Below are 19,578 nucleotides of genomic sequence, written 5' to 3'. Positions count from 1 at the left end.
TAACAATTAGCCAATCACTACATCTGCTAAACTGGGTCATCAGGGATCTGATGAGCAGCTTACAATATGTCTCTGCTTTTTAAAGACTGATGTAAATGTAGGAAACATGCCAGCAAGCAAGGATGCATTTTCTGGCTGGGTATGTACTGATTTCCATAGCAGCTAAATAGATCAAGCAGCTCAGCCAGTTCATACTAGTGTTAGACAAACAGCACCAAGATTACATCTACAGAGCTGCAAGAGATTCTCATTTTGCACAAAAGCAGGTCCCATGACCTGAGCACAAAGGTGGCTTTTGCCCACTCCAGGTGAGAATTTATACTGGAAAGTCCCCATTCTTCTCCAGGGATACATTTACTGCTTGTTTGGTTGGAATGCATATAATGCTTTTCAAACATGAAATGCACAACTTCTTTTTTTCTTCACAGATTTAGTATCACCAATGACCAGAAAAATTACTTATGGTCTAGTTGTTATTTTGACCCTGGAATCATTACAGATTCAAGTGGGGAGGACATAAATATAAGTAGAGCACGCACAGGAAAGCTCAGTATTCCAAAATGGCACACAGAAGCAAACATGACAACACATGGGTGACTGCAGGAACTGGATTTTTCTCACATTTCAGAAGCCTGGCAGTTTCACACAGGTGTCCTGATCTCAAGAGCAAGAAGATTTGGTGGTGGATCAGCTATGCAGGTGAGTGAGTAACTCAGCACCCAGCCAGTGCCTTCTCTGTGAGTGAAACACGTTAAGCAGGCAAATGTCGCAGATCAGGAACTAGATGCATTAAAGCAGAAATGAAACCAGCAGTTCTGGGGGACGTGGAGTAGCAGCAAACTGGAGTGTGTTGGATTAGCATAATAGGGACATCACAGGAAAGAATTTGAATGGGTTGGTAAAGCCATAGGAGCCATTACTTGCCTGAACCCTGTTTGATTAGTTAGTACTACTGATTCCTCATGTTCATTTGGATTAATAGTCAAAAAACACATTAGCACAAATGAAATTACCAAAAATACACTTTAAATCCAAGGAAACTAAAAGCCCCCTGGCAAAAGGCCCAAGGAACCCAAAGCTAAAGAAAGCAGCAAAAACATGTAGCAAAGATTGCCCCTTAATGCTCGCTGCTTCTGCCAAGGAAATACCTCAGGCAGACAGCAGAACTTCAGTCACTACACATCCAGTTTTCATGGATAAATTTCACAGTTTCAAAAAAAAATGGACAAAGAAAAATTCTAAAGATGGTATTTAACGAAGTCGGAGCTCTGAAATAGCTCCTGATCATGTCTTTCCTGCTCCAGGTGCTGGAGATGTCTCTTTTCCATCTTTTTCTGCAACACATTCTCCATTTGCAAGGCAATTTACTTAAGAGTGATAGAGTTTGTTTGCATGTGCCACTACCACTCTAAACACTCTCCAACCAAGCTCTGTAGTCCTGAAACCGGTCTAAAGTGGCTTAACAGCAGGCACCATGCACACTCTAAACTGTGGACATAAGATACCTGCATCCTGTTACTGCCCTTAGGTCTTCACTGCATCATCTACACGTAACAAATATCAATGGTTCGTCTAGACCGGAAAACAAGAACAGTTTTGAAAAACAATTACAAATACACAACATAAGAGGAGAAGAGGTCAGAATTAGAAGTCATTACTTCTTAACTACTGCTTATTTTCAAAGCCTCAACAAACTCTGCTTTAGGGAAGGACGTGGAAAAAGGAGGCAGAACAGTAATACGAAGTCAGTCTGCTAAAGGAGCACATTGCAAGACCTCTGTCTGCTGGACAATTGGCTTTTTTGTTTTGTTGAGCTTTCTTACAGCCATCCAGTAGAATGGTAACATTAGCAAATTCCAGAAACCTATATACCACAGGGGACTCATGAAATCACAAGCCTGGATCTTCCTCAACCAGAAACCAAGCTCTTCGAATACCTAGCCTACACTGTCATGGCTGTCAAGAAGAGACAGACAAACACTTCTCGATCCTAAAGTTAAGATTTTTGTAGGCAGAGTCTTCCTTAAGTTGCAAGTACAGATCCTGCCCACGCAACTTCAGCTGCCGGACATGGACTCAAGTTAATTCAGGCAAAACTTACGATTGCCCAAAGTCTACCTCTGAAATTATTACAAAGGAAAAATGTAAGGCAGTGATGAACACTCATCTGAAGTTTGAAAAATCCCCTGTCAAAAGACTGTGCTCCCAGAACTGAGGTTTTATTCACAACGCTAACGAGCTGGCTCCCAGCAAGGCAGCTTTAACAGAACAATAACTCACAAGAATATATTAGTGATTAAGTTGCAAAATAAACCTGCCAGTAGTCTCAATACACCAGCAGCATACAGAAGAAACGACTTCAACTTTCCTTTCTAGCCCAATCCATTGCTTTACATACATTACAGAACAGGTTTTAACTATACAGTCTTGAGACAACCCCAGAACATGAGTATAACATGCATTCAAAAGAAGCTTCTAAAACCAGACAGGCTCCATCACCTTAGTTATTACCAAAAGGCACAGTGTAAAAGGGGGAAAAGACAGTATACACAGATTTTTTAGAAAAAAATTATCTGTGTCTTGGGTCTGGGCCTCCTTTCAAGGAGAACTCTAAATACTTGGCACTGCTTCAGGAAGTAAATAAGTATACTTCTGAGCTAAGACACTTGGTAATGGAGGTGATCGTATCACAGCTTTCTTTTGGGACCACTTATATATGCACTGATCTCGGTAATGCTACATGTCCATCAACATGCTTTTTGCTCGTTACATGAGAAACAAAAAGGTGTCCAGATGCAGAATTTTAACATCAAAGAAGACAAGGAGTTTTCTCTTGGTAGTTTAGACATTACATGAGAGCCACACTGCCTTTCTATATTCCTTCGGGGGCAGTGGACAAAGAGGAAGCAAAAAGAATAGAGTGAAGGCAGTTCTCCTTCATTTCAGAGGCTGTTCCAGAACCTCAGCAGAGAAAAGCTTTGCCCATTCTGTCTCTCACAGTCCCACTTGGTTTTTCACTTAACAAGCAGCAGCAGTTCAATTAGCTGATCCTTAAGGGGACAAAGGGAAGATCCGAAAAAGAAAGATTTGACTCTTCTAGAAACAGAGCAGCTTAAGTCTGAGCATTTCCTCAGATCTATGCTAAGCCTACAAAAATTAAGGTTAATTCCTTAATTAAAGAACCACCTTCCTAAGAATAAATATTATTAAAAGTCACCAGATGGTAGTATCAGACATACTCTCACCAAGTATTTTTAATTGAATGAATCACAAACTAGGGCTGGACCACACTGACGATTCCCCTGTAGTGTAAGTACAGTTCTGCCATTACCTCAGACCCACCAGCAAACGGCCACATGGGGCTGTTGGAAATGCCACATGCATTCCCAGTCTATCCCAGCAAATGGCTCACGGGATAAACCACTTTCAACAACGGTTTGAGCCAACATGTTTCACCCCGCCTTTGCCCTGGGGTGAAGGGAGAACATGATCAACCATTGCAGAGCATTTCAGAACGTTGCTGTGTGGCTTCGTCTTACTCATCCAGCTGAGCACTTGCTTCCTAACAGATACGGTTTTGGTAAGGACTTTCCTCCCCACCTCGCCTCCCAGCTTATCAAATTACCTCCACGTGACAAACTAAAATAGAATAAGGTACTTGTTCCAAGTTAACGAGTGGCCACACAATAAATTATGCTGGTATGAACTTAAATTTATCCCTACCTTAGAGTAGTATGGCTTCCCGGCTACACAAACAAAAGCAGGATTTGGGGGAAAGGTTTTCAGGGACAGCATTCTGCTGCTCTGACACAGGAGCAAAAGCACTCCCTGCCCAACTTGGTGCAATCAGAACAGCAGAGCAGCTGCCCACACCCTGAAACTGTGTAAGCAAGAGGCAAAACACATCAAAAATATTAAACAAAACTCTTAATTGAATGAAAGTAAGAAAGAAAGAAACAGGCAGCACTGTCTATGTGTGATGGCTGGGTTTGAGACTGTATTGCTGGCAGGAACTGAGGAATTGGAGAACATCACACAGGCAGGACCCTTAGGTGCTGCAACAGCAGGTCACCAAATAAATCTCAGGAATTCATCTGGAAACAGTTCCAGGACAGCAATATACAAAATATGACACTTAAAGCATAAATCTGCAAAGGTAATTTCATTATAGAATTACATCTGTCCATTAATTTCTGCAGGCCTCAGTTCAAAATCTTGCCCACCTGCTCAGCTTTAGATGATGAATCCCGTTTTTTCACCCATTCCCATTAAAAAAAAAAAAAATTTAGAAATCCCAAACTCAGGCAGCTCTAAAGAGATTCAAGAGAAAAAAAACAGAAGTGCTGCAGTGAAGAGTTTGGTGCATTTGCTGAGTGCACAGAAAGGATCCAGAAATAGCATGCAAAGCTGAGGTTTGGCAAAAATGATGCCGTTTACCCGGAAAGAGGAGAGCCAAGACAGGCTAAATGAATGGTGACAGCAGCAAGTCATGCTTTAATGTAGGGGGGACCGCAGGGACTACTTTGTCTTGAGGCAGAGGTGCTAGTTACTGCTGTGTCCCTTCTCCAGTGGTTTCAGTGGAGAAGCATAAGGCTGCGGTGGAGAACAGAAAGAGGTATCTTAAGAGTATGCCAGCTCAGAGGCAAGGAGTAGTCTTCATATTGCTTTCTGCCTCAGACTAAAACAAAAAAAGTAGAAGACAGCAAACACCTAGATTTTTTTTTTTGATAGGTTTCAAAAATCCCAATCTATTTCTGAAAGCAGGAGAGAGAAAACTTCTGGAAATCTCTTTATTCTCACAGAGAGTCCCAGGACACAGGCACAGAGGTCTGCCATGGGCACATAAGATAACTGCCACCCACTCTTCTCCCCAAGACCCAGAAGAACAGAATAAAGGCTGACATGGCTCAGTCCAAAGTCCTTTCCTGCAGGCTAGCTTCAGCTCCCAGCAAGTTCTAAAACAAGCCACAGCAGCAGAAATCCCTGGACAACAACCACTGAGGGCTTTCTCTGGTTCCACTGTCTGCACAATCAAGATACCTGCTCTTTCATCAGCTTTCTGTGACCTCTATAAAAAAGATTCACTCATGTACATTCACCCTAATTTGCCACACTATCTGCATTCTCTGTCCCAAAACCATGATGCCATAAAAATGGTTTCCTGGCTCCCACAAAAACCCGTATCTCTGCTTTCTCTCACTATCAAGAAATCGCCACCAAAGACTTGGCTCATGTTCTCTGGCCAACTCTCCAGTTACTCTGCAGTGGGACTACTCTCACTTCATGGTAACAGGACTACTAAGGCAAAAATTAACTGCAACTCCTCTGCATTATCAGCTGGGATATCAGCAGCACTCAAACTTCAGTCTTTGCAGCTTTACAGGTCTCTTAGCATGAATTTAAAAGAACCACTTATCTCAGGCTAGAGATTCATGCGTAGGCCACAGTTAAAGTAGGGCAATACTTAAGCTGCATCTCAAGCTCACATTGTAATGAAGCGAAAGCTGCAACTTCAAGCTCTGAAGGGGCACAGCAGGCACACTCCTGCAACTGCTCTGAACTAGACAGCTTCTGAAAAACTTGTGTGAATCTTAAAAACCTAATACAGCTCAACAGCATGCAACCTGTTTTAGCAGGCAGATCCAGCTGCAGCATCATCTTTCACATACATCACCAGGTTCTCAGTACAGTGCTGAGAATGAGGTCCTATTCTGCAGCAGAGGAACGTAGTAGATGTGCAAACACTGCAGGAAGCAAATTTCAGAATGGCAGACTGCCAACACCTCTGGGCAAAATGAAGAAAAACCATCACTGCCACCCAACTGCCCCAAGATTGTCTGCAATAGAACAGGAAAATATGGAACTGCCATCAAGACAAAAACAAAGAAAATGACAGCCACTCTTTAGAAGGAAAAAACCCCATGCTTTTCTTCATGCATTCTCTTCCTGGCTTACCCTCCTTACAATTATGGGACAGAGGTAGTAACAGCCACTGAAAAGTCCAGCTGTCACATTTTGGTAATTCAATGATTGCCCACATAGATCTAATTACCTCAGCCAGCCCACATGCCTGAGACTTCATGTGGGCATGGCCATTCCTCAGCCTTGCCCTGACAGAGGTTTGGAGAGTGGAACCAAGAGCAATGCTAGGATGATCTGAGTTTTTCAGAGTCACCAAGGTTAAAGTATAGGGACAAGAAGGGAAACAGCTGCTCTAGACCTAGAGACAACAGAATGCTTAAAAACCTAGGAAAATAATTAAACGAACTAATGAGCCATAGTTGGCAAAGGAACCACAGGTCAAGGCAGATACAATTCCTCAGCAGGGGGAGAGGTGAAGAAGGGGAGAAGCTCTCCCGTATCAGGACAGAGAGGAACCAAGTTAGCAGCTCCATAGCAGAGCTGTGGCAAGGAGGGTAGAGAAAAAGGGATGTATCAAGACATGAGGTGATTTATTCTTAAGTTTCAGGGCTGGAATAAGCAGTAGAAGATGAACAAAAGGAAACATCTGTGGTGGATCCAAACAGGAGACAGAAGTGGGATGGCAGTGCCACAGGGTTTGTTTTGTTATTGCGTTTGTTTGTTTTAAAAGGAAGTTAATAGAAAAACACCAGCAGCTTAAAATGCTCCAAGCACACAGCCTGCCACTCCTCCTAGGTTATGACAAAAATTCGTGCCCTGTAATGAGAAGGGCTTCCTGGGATCCAGCAGCCCTCCGACTCTTCACCCCCAGCTGGGGGGCGGAGGGGGTTCCCGTATCAGCGGCTCGGCAGCATGGAGCTCCCCAGGCTGGCACCGGCCGCCTGCCCAATTCAGACCTGTAATCTCCCTCGACTTTGATTTAATGCAGCAATTACTGGTAATGTGGTTTGAAGGAGATAAATGCCCAGTACAGGGCTGGCTGGCACTGACGCTCATTTTGCTCATGATGCGAGAACAGTTTTAATTAAAATCCCCTTTATGATAAAGGAGCTGCTTGACTGGATGTTTCTGTGCAGCCCTGATACGGAGCCTCCTCCAAAGCGGATTAGAAATCAAAGTTTCCCTCTTCTCGCTACTGGCAACACACAAAAATAGGGAACACTGTCACCATGTCACCCCTCTACAATTTCCTTAACCCTAGAACTGCTGGAAAAATGCCCACATTTCCTTAAAAGCAATTGCTTTTCCTTGTCATGGCTCTAAGTGTTTTCCAAAAACTAAGCACAAGAGCTGCTTTAATTGGAATAAACGCATCCATAGAGCTCATCCTCTGTGATTCAAACCTGGTTTCCCCTCCATCTGGTTTAAAAGGGAATCGCCTTGGCTACTTCTATGGCAGACCCATACCTATAGCCTGCATTCTGGCAAGGAGAGGTATCAGCCCCATGGTGCTTTGGCAAGGTGATAGGAAATCAGGGTTTGGCTGAAAGGCTGGAAAAGTAGAAGCCTCTGCTGGGTGAGGCAGAGCTGCATGGACAGGGGAGAGAAAAGGAGCAGCACTGCAAGATAAAGGCATAAAATTTGGCAGAGCAGTCAAGATCCCAGCACAGACATGTTCCAGAAATGATCTGTCAGCTCTTGATTGAGTTACAGCAAATGTAGGTGCAATTTTGGGTTGGTTTTCTTCTTTACACTATAGGAAATACCAGAGATGAATACATTAAGCACTGCTAGTTTCTATTGCAAGTGCCAGGAGCAGATTGTCACAGTGAGAAATTGGCCTTGTGCATTACACAGAAAAGGCAGCACTGGGTTTGGAGGCCTGCAGACAGCGCAATGTGAAGATAAAGAGCCTCAAGTCTGAATGTGCATTATTCCTCTCTTCAAGCCACCTGAACACACATAAACATAAAAAGGTTGATTTAAGCAGCTGAATTTCTCTGTGACCTTCAGAATATATCTTTGGGAACTACCTAGGCCCTGAAACAGGTTCCAGTCTTCTCAGAGCATGTGCCTCACCACCTGAGCAGTGCTCCATGTTCCCTGACATTGTCTTCTCCTCCAGTGATGGGATTCTGCTCCAAAACCCCTTTTTCTTTAAAATAAGAAAGCAATTTCAAAGTGGCTGTCATGTTCCATGATTCCCCACCCCCTTCAGACAGCACAGTATCAAACAACAGATGAAAAAAAAAGAAAAATCCTGACAGAACCAGGAGGGATTCAGCACAACAGCATAACTAGCTGACTCCAGAGGAGTCTGAAGGAGCAGACACCAGACCATCAAATGCACTGCCATGAATGATGAAACCAGCCTTCAGGAGAACCCTGTTCCTCAACAGGATGAACAAAGGGTAAAAACACCAGGTCAGAGACAGCAACACAAAGATTTAATGTGGTTTTGCTGGACCACGAGGGAAAAAAATGAAACCAAAAAAGGCCTGGTATAATTAACAAGATTAAAGGGGGATTTAGGATCAGGACAGAAAAGCAACGGGCCAGATTGATCCTTACAGGATTAAAGCTGGAATCCTACTAAGAGTCCAGTGGTTGAGAGATCAACGCAATGTAATGGGATTAAACCAACATCAGCTTTTGTTTTTACACAACTGAACCTCCAGCGCCCGTACTTTTACTGCTTCAGATAAGCAGCAGAAAAGTTGACTGGTACCCACAAACAACTGGGGCACAGGCAGCCAAGCACTTCGCCTTTGGCCCTCTCAGGCAGAAGAGCAATAGGTAATGCCACTTTCAGAAACAAAGAACAAAAAAATTGTGGTTTATTACAAATTGTCCAAAAAGCCACGAAAGCTGAGGATTTACCAAAGTCTCTGTTCTGGCCAGCCTTAAATTAACTGGTATCAAGTGTGATGGGATCACCCCAGGCCTGATAGATGGGGAAGGCAGGAGGACAGTCCCAGCTGCAATCAGACATGCTGCCAACGGGCAATTGGATTTTGATATTGTCTCTTGCCGGCAAGGAACAAAGGATGCAGTATACTCCACGGAACATATCAGCAAACACATTTAAGACAAATTGTCGCATGTCCCCATTGCACAACAATATCCAAGAATTACAAAAGTGAGAAAAGCCTCTTTCAGCATGTATCATTTGCATTACAGCTGGTGCAACACATGCAGGCCAGCTGCACCTCTGTTCCCCTGCCCTGAAATTTCCAAAGCTTGTCGGTAATTTGAGTTGGTAGCAAGGGGGAGGGGAAGAGGGAAACAGGACAAGGCTAGATATTCTTTCTAGATATGTAAGCTATTTTTAAAGTTTTTAATTCTTGTAGGAGAGAAAAACATGCATGTTTAAATGAGAGGGTATCCATCACCACCACACTTGGTTGAAAAGGGAAGGGGTGTTTATTGCACACCTGTTCGCAACAGCTAAACAGCTGCATTGAAGAGCAACATTCCTCGTGCAAGGAAAAAACATTAAAGCATCTCATATTTCTACAGCACTTCTCAGTCCAAAAGGTGTTTAAAAACAGCACTTATACATACACTGTGTACACTCTGCTGAAATTATCTTCTGCAGAAGAAAAATTTCCCCAACACTAAAATTTAAAAACACCAATACCACCCATTTCTTAAAAGATGTCACATTCAGTAGCCTCACCTATGCTGAATGGGCTTCTCCTTTTCAGCTGGTTGGTCCAAAAAAAGTAATCGCCGTTCACTGCTCCTCCTCACTCAAGCAGCAGCCAAAATCACAGTGTAATAAATTGGGGAGGGGAAATAGCTGGAACGACTGCTGGATCCAACAGACCTCAGAGCAAAACTGCTCTGCAGTGCTGCTGAGATGGTCCTCATGGAGATATGCACCCCACTTATGCTGCACCTTCCTGAGGGATGCTTTGTCTTTACTCACAAGGGTTCTCCATCCAAAAGGCATGTCATGGAGGCAAGCAGACATCACCATCATGATTGAGGGTGGAATGAAAAAGGAGGCCATTACAACAGAAATGAAAAGTGAAAAAATATCGACAGGCAGTTCACACTGCACACTTTCTATCTTCTAGCCACATATACATATTTGAATTCCAGCATTTTTTCTGCATTTAAACTTTGTTTCAACACTAGATGATTTATAAATTATAAAAAAATGTACAGAGGAGTGTTCTAGTATCATCCTATGCCAGCTCCTTAAATATCATGAATAATAATCCCTAAGAATATCTTAAAAAATTGTCATCTGGTCAAAATATTTTCACTTCATTACTGCCTTATGTCCAAGATTCAATCAGAGCATTGTGTGGGGGACAGCATCTTTCATTTGAGGCAGGAGAAAAACTAACTGCCTTCGCCCTGGATTCAGCTACAGACCCAAGAACCATCTGGTAAAAAATCAGCCGGCGCATTGTGCAGGCAGTATATTAGTCATGAGACACAGGACTTTGAGAACAATGAAACCTAAATTTAAGGGACAGACAAAGGAAACTTAATTACTTGTTTAAGCTTCTTCACAGCTTTGAGGAATCTTTAACATTTTTAGCAAAAGAATTTAGCACTGGAGGGCACAAAGCACATCCTCAATGGATTTCTTAATTTTCTGCAAACCTGTTTTCACTTCCAATGTGGAACTCTCCATGCTGGTCCACCAGCACAGCTTGCCTCTCCAATGCATGGCTGCAGGGTGACTCCCATTGCCTTGGGTACGGGGTACCATCCAGAGCCGCAGCACTGCGGATACAGACTGCAGTTCCTTCCCCAAACTGACCACTCCATACAGAGAACATCTTGTCTGATTCCTCTACATCACTCAAGCTCCTGCTGTACCCAGTAGCCCTTGCTGAACTATGAAGGGATCTTTTCCAGCTAAGTCCAAACATACTTTTGGTTAAGCATGCACACATACACAGTTGCTACCCTAGTGACTGCTTAGAGCTGTGGCAAAAAAGCAACCCCAATTCAGGTCCACTCAGAGACCTTTCCTAAACCATTGCCATTATCTTGGGGCTTAGGTCAGCTCTGATAGGCTGGAAAGTTGGGTGGAGAGAAACCTAATGAGGCTCGACAAGGGAATAACCCCAAGTACCAGTATAGGACTTATTAGAGAGCAGCTCTGCAGGGAAAGGCCTGGGACTCTTGGTGGATGACAACTTGACCATGAGCCAGCAGTGTACCCTTGCGGCCAGGATGGCCAGTGGTATCCTGAGGTGCATCAGAAAAACTGTGGCCAGCAGGTCAAGGGAGCTGATCCTCCCCCTCCTACTTGGCCCTAGTGAGGCCACACCTGGAGTGCTGTGTCCAGTTCTGGGCTCCACATTTCAAGAAAGACAAGGAGGTACCACAGAGGGTTCAGCAGAGGCTACAAAGATAATTTGGGGTCTGGACCATCTCATATGAGGAGAGACTGCAGGAACTGTGCCTGTTTAGTCTGGAGAAGAGACAACTGAGAGAGGATCTCATTAATGCATTTAAATATCTCAAAGGCGGGTGCCAAGAGGTTGTTGCCAGGCTCTTTTTGGTGGAGCCCAGTGGCGGGATGAGGAGCAATGGCCATAAACCAAAACTCAAGAAGTTCCACCTCAGGAGGAACAAGAACTTCTTTACACTGAGAGTGGCAGAACACTGGAACAGGCTGCCCAGGGAGGTCATGGAGTCTTCCTCTCTGGAGACATCAAAATCACCTGGACATGTTCCTATGTCACCTACTTTAAGTGATCCTGCCTTGGCAGGGGGATAGGACTAGATGATCTCCAGAGGTCCTTTCCAAACCTAAGAATGCTGTGATTCTGTGAAAACAGTAAAGTTCTGTCACTAATGGAATGAAGATTAGCAAATAAGCACCATGGCAAGTGCAGGAAACACAGATGTTCAGCCTCAAATTGCTATTATCTGCACTCTTCCTCAAGCTTTCAGCTGGAAATCATGAAGGCTGAGGTTTATTCTCTCCTTATTCTCTTACGGTTTATTCTCTTCCTTCCAAGATAAACAGGCTGTTTTGTGAAAAACTGACTTAAACAGGACCCAGCCCCTGTCAGTCTTCCAAGACTTGGACAGGCTTACAGCAAAGAGTCCCCCGTGCTCATCGCTGTTTGGACAGGTGGGAATACAGCAGTCAGGCAGAAGAGCCGCTGGAGAAATTCACCAACTGAGCAAGCCTACAACCCCCTAATTCTTTTGTTTAGACTCATCAGAGAAGGGAATTCCTGAACATGATGGCAATGTGCTGTACACCTGATTTACATAAAACCAGATTAAAAAATCACTGTAGCCTACAGAACAGATCATCCTGATCCTGAATCTTCATCTTCTGAAGCCAATACCTTGATTTGAAATAGCTTCTCTTTTTGAACTGCACTGGGCATTCTTGTCTCAGCAGTGACCTTGGCATCTTCCACGATTACAGGCTTGCAGAAACACAGAATTGGGAAAGATCACCTGGATTATCAACTCTAGTCCTCTAATAACACAGGCAGTCACATTATATAATCTCTTTAATACACTCTGCTTTCTCTGTTTCCCACATCTCCAAAGCCTGTATAAAACCCTAGATGCAAATAGATGCAAGTTGCTTTGTCACACAAAGCCCCAGAGGAACGCAATGCAGACATCCCCAACCCAGCTGTACACAGAGCAGCTCGAGTGTGGAAGCAGTATAACCATGTTCATGAGGTGCTGCACCAAAGCTAATAAACCTTATCGAGCAGCAGAACTCATTATCTCAGCTGCAGTGCTGGACAAACATAACTATATTACTTCTGGATTCAAGCTGCTATGTATGCATGCCACAGTATGGCACCACAGGGACTTGCAGGCTGGGGAATCAGCTTACAGGCTACTAGCTCGAGGATTTTCGCATGAGCTCCATTTTATGATTTTCTAGGGCTTTTCTGCTCCAGAGCAAGAATCCAAAAATCAGTGTTTGTATTAACACAAAATGTCTTTTAACATACTCAAAGAAATTCACCCAGACCTGACCTCTAACATTCACTCAGGAAAACCTTTCTACATCCGCACAGTTTCCCAGAGGCAACCCCATCTCCGCCTCTCTCAGCACTGACCACGCCACGCGCGCACCTTTCACATGCAGCACCTGCGCTCTCCCTCCCGTCAGAGCTTCGAGTGATGGCTGACGTGTGCATTTGCCATGCCTACCAAACAGGTTCCAGCCAAAGACCTAGAGGCACAGCCAGACTTCCCCAGCAAGAGCTGCCCCAGGCAGAGCAGGGTGGCAGTTTTCCCTGGAGAGCGACTTGTTTTGCTGCTATCAAACTCATGCTGTGAAAACCATGCCATAATGTCCATACTTTTCACTGGCAGTAGCTACCTCTCATGAAAAAAGACCAAACAAATAATAGAGAGACCTGGCGTGAGGAAGAGCTCGTTGCTAAGACTCAAGTTTGGCAGCAGAGTTGGCTTTCCAATCCCTTGGTGGTAAAGCTGATGAGCTCGGAGCCTAGAGGGAAAAATTATTCCAGTGAATGCAAAGAGAGACTTTTAAGTGACAAAAAGGCAAGTAAAAGACAGGTCAGGAAGAAAACCAATGAAAAAATTCAAAATGAGCTTGGCAAGCTTACTAGCACTATTCTTGCTGTATGGTAATTAGTGGGTCTAGGTAAGATCTTCACTTTCAGGGGGCTCTAGAGAAAGAAATCATTTCTAGTTGCAATAGGCAGCCAGCCCTCTGACAAACACTCAGCATGTACTCTATACATGGCTGCGAGAAATGAGGAAATTATCCATACCCACTATAAACAGAGCAATGAATCCAGTGCTTTCCTACCAGAAGCCTAGCAACAGCATGGACCTCCCTTACCTTGCTCCCTCCTGCCTTTGATAGTTTCAGCTGTCTTTGAGCACGGGAGAAGGATAATTGATAAATTGCTTTGTAGGGCTGCTGCCCCTTCCTTTCAACCTTTCTTGTTACAACAGACCTCCAACAAGGCAACATTCATACATGCAACTCTCAGAACACATCATGCTCTTTAGAAAATACTTGGAATGAAATGACTCTAGATTGTATCTCATGACTCACAGTACACAAAGATTCATCTGCTCATAAATGAAAAAACTCGGTCTTTCTTATCCAGTAAAGGGTTGAATGCTTTTCCCACCTTCAAACCACTCTGCTCCTGGCTGTCACCAGCACAACACCTGCTCCCCTGTTGTCATTCCTGATCTCCCTCAGCACAAAGACCCTCTTTCCTTCGTAGCCCAAATTACCCATGTCCCAGTTAGAGAACCGATGACTAGGAGCTCTCTTGAGCAATTCAAGAGCCCAGACAGCTGCACACAAATGGGGATGAGTGTGAGAAGAAACAAAACTAGAGTTAGATGGTCCCCCACAAACAAAACCCTTGGCTGCAAAAACAGAACGCCTGTATGCACCTCCTATCCATAAGGCAAATACCCACCTTGAGTTTCCACACTGACAATGCACTCAAATGGTCTGCAACATCAGAGAGACTATCATACCATCTCTGCCTCAGAAAGACTTTATACAACTGCATCCTACACAATAAAAGTGTTAAGATAAATAGTTTCTCTTGATATTTAATGGCACAGATAGTCTGCCGCCTTCACTTCGCTCACAATGCCAAGCATTAGGTCATCACAACAGATATTTTAAGTTTCCTACTCTCCAGCTCTCCACAGCCCACAATCTCCTGCAGTCTACAAGGCTCTCAAATATTTAAGAGTATCCTGCAACAAGTTCCCCCCCAGGGAATACAGTTCAGCAAGCAGGAATGTCAGACTGAACCAAGGCTACACCACCACTTCATTCCAGCACTATAATCAGGGACTGTGATGTTGCAGGTAGCCTGTACATCTGGGTTCAGTATCCACGCCACACCACAGCTGCAGAGGAAGGTGCGTTCTCCTTTTTATTCTACTATTTGTCAAACCTGACAGCACTCAATACTGCACAATCTCTTCAAAGAAGATAATTCTGTAACATGCACCCCTGGGGGGTGGGGGGCTGGGGGAGAAACATCATGGTTGCTGTGAGAATCTTAATTCTGGATTTCAGGACTTGCATATTTAAAACCTCAAATTTAACATTGCATTAATGTAGCTTCATGCATTGAATTAAGAAATGACTCAGTACAAATCTCCATGCAGCTACTGAAGTCCTGACATTCCAAGGACAAGAGGCACAGAACAGAAAAAAAAGATAGCACAGGCAACAAGAAGAGAATGAGAGGCAGGGGAGAACCTGTGAGCAGGGAAGCAAGAAACTGGCACAGCTGAGGCACAACAAACCCCACACCAAACCAGATCTGTCAGTCGAGGTTTCTTGTTCTCACCGCTAAAGGTTATGTAGCCTGTCAGGATAAAAAGAGCTTAAAGCAGAAACACAAATGGGCACAGAGAAAAAGGTCCCTGAAAGGTCCAAGTACGAGAAGATTCCCCGAAAGTAACAGTGTAACCTGTACTGAGAAAGATCATAACCAGATAGCAAAAATTCACTAATTTTTTTTAATTATCATGGCACAGTGCCCGGATGATGTCTTTAAAACTCCTTCAGCTATTCAAGCATTTAATAATTTATTTTCCCCACTTCTCTGAAGTTAAACTGCAGTGCAAACACAGCAGTAATGCTGCCTGAAGTTTAGGGTGCAGGCAGAAGCAGCAGCCCATGGGGTTCATCCACTGGCAAGCATCCCAAAACACAGCCCTCTGTTAAGAATCCAGGTCAGTGCTTCACCTTTTGGGCCAAAGCTGATCTTTAGGCCGGCTAACACCTCTATTTTATACTAGAGTGCTCACACACCCCTCAGCACAGGAGGTGAGACAGCAGGGCAGCTCTCCTCTGTTCCCACACTCATCCTCCCCATTTCAGCAGAGTAAGGAACATCTCCATTGTTTATTCCTTATCTAAGATCAGCAGCAGCATGGCTGAATTACTTCTCCTCTCACCCCACCCACCAAACCAAGCACAAATCTTAGCTGAGCCATGGGGCCTGCCCAGTCTTTCTCCCTAAAAACCAGCAGCCCAAGTGGGGGTCCCACACACCAGGCTGTGGCAAGGGGCTAAGCGGGGAAGGTGGACGTGCCTGCCATCAGGGCCTGCTGGACGAAACCAGGCAAGTGTGCATACCCCTGTGCAGAATCAAGTTACCCTGTAACAAAGATAGTGTGTGTATGTGCAAAGGAGGGAAGTCAAATCCTTCTGCCTGGGTTCCAAGGCTTGCTTTGTTGCTAAAATAAACCAGTGTTTGTTCCTGGGAGTGATGGGGAGCTGGACTCAAAGCAGCCAGAGGCAGAAAGCCCCCAAGTTCTGAGTTACCAACAAGGTTTTGTTGGTTTTTTTTTTTTTTAAAAAAACAAACCAAAAGAAAAACTTGGGACCCAACTATTCTTCCCATCACATATCTAGGTAAGGAAACCCAAGGGCAAACTGCTGATCTCAAGGGTGCCGAGGAGCAGACAAAACTACACGTTTATGACTGAGCAGTCTAAGAGCTGACTGCTCCAAAGGAAATTCCAGTCCTTGCTAAAAGGCTGAAAATATATATGCCTTTGTATAAGCTATTACTTTGCTTGCTGGATCTATATAACACTTTACACATGTTTTTCCTGACATTATTTTCCATACTCCACCAGAAACTCGAGTAACTGTGCCACTTCTGGAAAAACAACCTCGCATCCAGCTTTTCTCGAAACAGTTTCTCCCCTCATCCTCGAAGTCCCAAACTGCAAAACTATCTAGCCCCCTCCTGCTTCTCTCCTAGCCTTCAGAGACTTAAAAATCCCTTTCAGCAGCACTCCTTCACAACCTGGGATGTCTCTCAGTAACACCAAAAATCCCATAAAGCAGAGGCACATGGGAACAGCCTTATGCATTAAAAATTATATATATATATATATATATATATATATATATATGCACACGCAGGTCTCTTAGCTGGCAGGCAGTGAGCAGCATTATACCAAAAAATTTTGTCTTCAAGGCACCTGCCCAAAACTGTTCTCTCCAGAGGAACTTACAACCACAGGAAAAGCCTGCTTGATACCCAGTTAATAGTACTTGCTCGAAATATTATTATTTTTTACAAGGGAAGACTAGACCACTGTGAGTAGAGGCTGCAGAGAACTAAGCCCAACAGTGAAGGCCGCTCACGTTAGTGCAGAGTCCTTCAGCTTTCCATTCCTTATATGTGCAAAGTGTGCAAGCCCTCACACACGCTTCCTACTCACCCAGAGGTACATCATGTTAGCCTGGGTCCTTCAAACCCAGCAGTGAGATGATCCGGCAACACAAGAGGCACTTCGGTAAGACTGTCGAGACCGAGGTTGGTCGAGGGTGTTTTTTGGTTTTTTTTTTCTTAAAGAAAAAACATCCGAACGGCTCAGTTTGAGGCTTAGAAAGCGTCTCGCCTCCTCCACCCCCCTCCTCCAGCTCTGGCTGCTCTGTGCTCTTCTCTCGCACTTAATCTCTCCCTGGGAGTTCCCAGCCCCGTGTGTCTGTACTGGCGTGCACAGCACACACTCTGCATTCGCCTCCAGGGAATTTCTCTCTGTCATTCTGCTTCTAAAAACACAATCTCGGCCTCACAAGATTCTTGCAAGAGGCAGGGATGGGTGGGGTTAGTAATAAATGCAGCCTGGCTCCCAGTGCCGGAGAGCGCTTACTTTAGAAAAGGGAACTGTAGCCGTGAATGAAGCAGAGCACAGCCTCGTCCTCCAAGGTCACTGGGGGTGAGGACCCACTCCCCCCTACCCAACTAATTGCTCCTCCAGGAACCATCCATAGATGCAGGCGCCATAGGCAGGTTCTGCACGTCTTCATCTACCCCATTAGTCAACACCCCAAATTCGGTCACAATTAAGTAGCTGTATTTAATCATTAACCACTGACAGGCATCAAGGAGCATAACTACGGGAATCCTGAAGCTAAGGAGAAAATCCGTGTGTGCCAGCGCTGGAGCTCCCTCAGGAGAAACAACCACTGTCGGCGTGAGCTGGGGAAAAGAAGCGACACAGATAAAGGGGTTAATCTGCTTTCGCAGGTGGCTCCACATGAGTATTTTACAGACTTGCATACTGCTAAAGGGAAAGCAGCAGCTGGCTCCGGTTCCTCAGAGTGTATCGGGTTCCCACTTGCCTGGAGGCAGCTTCCCCCCAAGTCTGACTGGGGCAAGTGCCCTCCGCGCCTTGCGCTCCCAGCCTGCTCCAATTTCAGGATTGCAAAGCTCTGCCGGTGGGGCGGCAGCCCCGGGAAAGGCGCGCTGAGCAAAAGACACTCGCCCCAGTTACCTCGACAAGCACCAGCAAGCCCTTCCCCGCACGAGCAAATCCTCGTCCCATCCCCCGTGCCCGATGCCACAGGATGAGTGTCACCTCGCATCTCATTAATCAGTTCAACGGCTCTTCCAAACTAGGAAAACGGGTTTCTCGCCCCCTTCCCTTCCCACCTCAAAATGAAGAATTGACTTCCCTTGCCGGCCTCCAAATGCTAAGTTAAATATGGCTTCGTCTCAAACGGGGGGGGAAAAAAAGAAATTTGGAAAAAAAAAAAAAGTGTTTTCATTGAGGCACTGGTCTCCTTGGAAATGAGTTTTGAAGAAATATTTTTATCTCAGCTAAAGATATAGAAATGGTGCTATTCCACATATCACCTCTGCTTCCTCTACTTAGAGATTACTTAAATGCAATCCAGCAGGCTTGGAGCAAAGCAAGCGTCAGGCTCCACACGAGTCAAGCCCTGTCTACATGGGGTGACAAATGGATGGGCCTCCTGTCACAGCCAGCCCAGACACCCCAGATGTGCTCCGCGCCCCCCAGGCTCCCCTCGCCTTCAGCGAGCCACAGACAGACCCCAGGGCACGCTTGTCCCAGGAACAGGCCTGAACATATGGGGTGCTGATGGGCTCTAAGGAAATAAATACATGACTGTCACTGCAGTCCCACATAGAAACCTGGAGAAAAGGCTTATTGTCATTACCAGGATACAGCAGTCATAGGGATCTGCTAGTTAAAGACAAGCAAGACGACACTCAACTTTCCAGCCCAGAAAACCCTGCTGCTCAGGGAAAGGAGCAAGAGCTCCTCCAGAAAACTGGGATTGCACAGGGTTGCTCCATTATGGCATTGCTCAGGTCTCCCATCTGCTCTCACCTTTTCACACAATGGGTCAGGTTTAGAGGGTGAAAAGCAATGTTCCTAAAAATCACTTACTGTACCAAAGCCTATGCACCACAGACTCCAAAGAGTGAAGCATGTGATCCATAAACCTGTTCTCAAAGGCTCTGAGAGGAGCGAAACAGCAGCAATGCTGACATTTGCATCACGATTAGACCCTTCTGTTAACACCTCTGCAGCTGGGTCACACCAGCAGCAGCGACTAGTTCAGCCAGCCTGAAGACTGAAGCAGACATTTCTGCACCCGATAACCTTGATGGCATTTTCAAGGTTTTCTTCTGATCCAGAATCACAATTCAAAAATGATCCTATGGTCATTTAAATGAAAGCTGAGATTCCTTGTGTGCAGGGAAGAAAGTGAGAAGACACGTAGACCAGCTGAGCAAACCCAAATAAATCCTACTTCATATGTATTCCCATAAAAGACTTGAAAAGGATGACTCTTGAAACTAAGCTGAAGAGTTACTAAAAACTTCCCTAATTAAAAAAAGGGGAAAAGAGAAAAAAAGGAAAAAAAATTCTTCCCCTTCTTCCCCAAGCTCTCATCCTTTAGGCCACCTT

At 44.8% G+C, this 19,578-nt stretch overlaps 1 protein-coding gene across 6 annotated transcripts in view; it reads right to left on the bottom strand.

The window, feature by feature from the left end:
- Window positions 1–19,578, bottom strand: part of RBFOX2 (RNA binding fox-1 homolog 2) — a 172,120-nt gene that overhangs the window by 97,163 nt on the left and 55,379 nt on the right. Inside the window, exon 1 of one of the 6 annotated variants that reach the window (XM_019292518.3) lies at window positions 13,236–13,302. The exons of the other annotated variants lie outside the window; for them this stretch is intronic. The gene's annotated coding sequence lies outside the window, so the exon portion shown is untranslated. Of the gene's footprint in view, window positions 1–13,235; window positions 13,303–19,578 lie in introns of those variants that run through there. 6 annotated transcript variants of the gene reach the window in all.

This window comes from Corvus cornix, chromosome 1A (assembly GCF_000738735.6).
Source record: "Corvus cornix cornix isolate S_Up_H32 chromosome 1A, ASM73873v5, whole genome shotgun sequence".
NCBI lineage: Eukaryota > Metazoa > Chordata > Aves > Passeriformes > Corvidae > Corvus > Corvus cornix.
The sequence above is the reverse complement of the archived record's forward strand: the minus strand, read 5'-3'. Positions and strand labels throughout refer to the sequence as shown.